The sequence below is a fragment of the Cervus elaphus genome, chromosome 24 (genome assembly GCF_910594005.1).
Source record: "Cervus elaphus chromosome 24, mCerEla1.1, whole genome shotgun sequence".
In the NCBI taxonomy this organism is placed as follows: Eukaryota; Metazoa; Chordata; class Mammalia; order Artiodactyla; family Cervidae; genus Cervus; species Cervus elaphus.
This window is the reverse complement of record NC_057838.1, coordinates 12,602,938-12,606,809: the sequence shown is the minus strand read 5'-3', so window position 1 is coordinate 12,606,809 and position 3,872 is coordinate 12,602,938. Positions and strand designations below refer to the sequence as shown.

Genomic DNA, 3,872 nt, shown 5'->3' with positions numbered 1-3,872 from the left:
TTGATTTGGTGAACAGTGTTCCAGTATACAAAAGCACTGAAAGAAAAAATAGTTATTCTTTTGAAAATATAATGAAAATACATGGAATTCAGCATTTCAGACGCAAAAAAAGTGACAATTTAAGCTAAAAAGTCAAGCACTTAGCAAAAAGCAAATTGACATTATAAAGAATGCTAAATTACAGTAAATAGAAATGATGAGTTCATCCATCTTTTAATTTAATGGTCATCTTAAGAGGTAAAATAAATTAACCAACTTCAGAAATTTGGAATCAAATATAAAGCCATTAAACAAGGAAGCCAAAACAGCAAAGTGTGTCTCATTTATACCTTGATAACCACTGTAAACAAATCAGGCACTAAACCACAGTCAGTCCACTTGATCCCACAGAATGAAGTTGAGGACAACAATCAGAAACAGTCAGCCAGGGTTTCTGCTTATTCTTGGTTTCCAAAATAAGCAACCAATTAATCTAGAGCCAGCCAAATGACTTCCTCATTCTGCTCTGTATTTTCTCTGTAAAAACATCTCTACGTCCTATCCATGGAGTGCTCTTAACTACTTTGGCAGTTACCTGATTCAAAGATATATTTCATCAAATAAACTATTGAAAAATTTAATGTACTTAAGTGTATGGAAAGAGTAACATGGAAACTTACATTACCATATGTAAAATAGATAGCCAACTGGGATTTGCTACATGGCTCAAGGAACTCAAACAGGGGGTCTGTATCAACCTAGAGGGGTGGGATGGGGGGGAGATGGGAGGGAGGTTCAAAAGGGAGGGGATATATGTATACCAATGGCTGATTCATGTCGAGGTTTGACAGAAAACAACAAAATTCTGTATAGCAATTATTCTTCAATAAAAATAAAATTAATTTAAAAAAAAGAAAGAGAAAAATATATATAACTGTAAACAGCAGTTTGTTACAAAATGATAATTCTTACCAAAGTGGACATTTTTGGATTATAGATTTCTAGGTATGACACTGATATAATAGTCTTTATTTCACACTTTTCATATGTATTCAGCACAGTGAAGCAAGCTGAACTTATTTTTTCTCTTCTCCCTGTAGCCATGGAGAGAAGCAATTACACAGTGACGGACTTCATCCTGGTGGGCTTCACGACAGACCCCAGGATGCAGCTGGTCCTGTTTGTGGTGTTGCTTGGTGTCTGCTATATGACTGTGCTAGCAAACACCGCCCTTATAGGGCTGACCTGTAATGACTCCCGACTGCACACACCCATGTATTTTTTCACTGGGAATCTGTCTTTTCTGGATCTCTGGTATCCCTCTGTCTACACTCCAAAGATCCTACTGACCTGCATCTCTGAAGACAAGAGAATCTCGTTTGCTGGCTGTGTAGCCCATTTCTTCTTCTCTGGTGGGCTGGCATACAGTGAGTGCTACCTGCTGGCCACCATGGCTTATGACTGCTATATGGCCATCTATTTAAATAAATAAATTTAATAATAATTTAATAATTTAATTTAATAATAAATGTAATAATAAATTTAAATAAATAAAGTCACTTATTTATTCTCAGGCCATGCCCATAAAGCTATGTGCATTCTTGGTAGCTGCCTCACACCTTGGTGGCTTTATTAACTGTTCTGTCATCACCAAAAGAACGTTTATCATGAACTTCTGTAATGACAATGTCACTGATGACTTTTCTGTGATTTGCTTCCCCTGGTGGAGTTAGCTTGTGGCAAGAAGGATGGCTACCAGGCCCGCTGTATCTCCTCCTGGCCTCTAACGCCATTGCCCCTGCTGTGTTCATATTTGCTTCCTACCTCTTCATCATCGCCAGCATCTTGAGGATCTGCTCCACCCAGGGCTGCCTCAAAGCCTTCTCCACCAGCTCCTCCCACCTGATCTCTGTCACCTTGTACTATGGCTCCATTCTCTACATCTACTCACATCCATGCTCTAACTATTCTTTTGATGGTGATAAAATAGTTTCTACATTTTACACCATGGTGTTTCCTACGTTGAACCCATGAGCTACAGCTTGAGGAATAAGGGTGTGAAAGAGACCATGAATAAACTCTTCAAATAAATAAAGTTTCTCTCCTTTTAAGCAGATGTTGAGACAATTTTTGAGCAGGTTATTGTATTTCAAGAGGAGCTGCCATTGTGTTCCTTTAGGGTCAAGAGTCCTTACAATGCCAGTTCATGAATCTGCACCCTTGGTACAAGGCCAGTCAAAAGGCCTAAGATGAAAAAAATAAGTTCAATTTAAAAGAGATAAAATTTAAATACAAAATATAATCATTTGTTTTGAATTTTATATTACTTTAGGTTGAAAACAACCAAAAAGCTTAAAACCAAAACCTGTCTTCTATCTCATGAAGTGACAGAATAGCCTACTCTAGAATGATAATATTTTTGATTGATATGTATAGAATAGTATCCAATAATTATTTCTTTAAAATAGGAAATATATTGAATTAAATTTTAATATTTTAATACCACTCAACTACTTAAAATCATAACTTTTATTCCTAGAGCAGAATTTCTAAATCATTTTTATATGTCCTTTATTCTCTGCAGAAATGTTAACACAAAGGCTCAGTGGTACCCAACAAATAACTCAGTACAACCATAATTCAGGAAGTGTGACCTCTCCAAGCTACATGTCTGTTTGCATGTTCCTCAATAAAGAAAACTTGGTTACCTTGTCATAAATATCATACTTGTAAATCACTTTATATCTCCCTGGGCTTCTATTTTAATTATATGGGTGAACCTACAAGGCTAGCTACCTCCAAATTATGATATTCTGAGCATCAAGACACAACAACAACAATAATCAAAATACTAATAACTATAGTGAGGTGAAACAACTTAAGAATTATCTCCATGAGTAAACATTACCCCAAAGAAAAAGTTATAGAAGGAATATATACAAGTAGTGATCAAACAAAAGATGAAATATGATGAGACGCATATAATTTTGACTTTTAAAAGTGAGATCATATTAGTGCAATTTTAGTCAATTAAAAAGTGAATAATGCCCTTGTTTCTATTGTTTTAAGCATTAGCAACAACAAAAAAAATATGTAAAAAATGTGAAATTTAAGCAAACATTCCCCGAGATTCCAGGAAGTCTTCTAAGAGCAGAAAACACTGATCAACACTGAAGTAATGCATACTAAGCTAAATATTAAATCCAAGGAATACAATCCCAGCTAGTTGTAACCCATAGTAATGCAATAGAAACATGGACCCATAGTGCTATTTCAAGATTCTTGTTTAGACAGTGTTACAAAAAGGAAATCTATTAATGCCAACCCAGAATCTCATTTCCTAAAAGATGTCTCCATTTCTCACTATTGATCATAAAATTCCTATAAACCTTATTTTTAACTAGTTGAAAGATTTAGGTGATATATTATAGTGGCAGAAAATCAATTATTTAATGTTGGCTAATTGAAAATAGAAAATTTATTATCCTAGAAGGACACATCAGTTACAAAATGTAAAATTGGTATAGTAAACCTATTCTTAAATCTCCTAGTATTATAAATCCCAACATTTAAGTATAGAAAAATATATTTAACTACTGGTGAAAATTTCCTTTTCTGAGATAATTTCATCCATTTAGGAAGAACAACCAAGTCCTCTCCTCCAAGTAATTATCAATATGTAACAGATACTGTACCTTTCACCAGTCTAAGTATATATTCAAAATATTTTGTGTATGGAAATGTGAACTCAGCTCCAAAATCAACTCTAAATAACATTACCAAGACCCTGGTAAGAAGATAGACTACAGCTAGTAATAGTCCTAGGAAGACATAAGAATATCTAAAAATACAATAACACTGTAATTAAACACATGGAAGTGTTATTTTAGAAA

The 3,872-nt window shown here is 34.4% G+C and overlaps 1 pseudogene; it reads left to right on the top strand.

Moving 5' to 3' along the window:
• Positions 1-1,081: 1,081 nt before the first annotated feature.
• Positions 1,082-2,069, top strand: LOC122683227 (annotated as a pseudogene).
• The last annotated feature ends 1,803 nt before the right edge of the window (positions 2,070-3,872 follow it).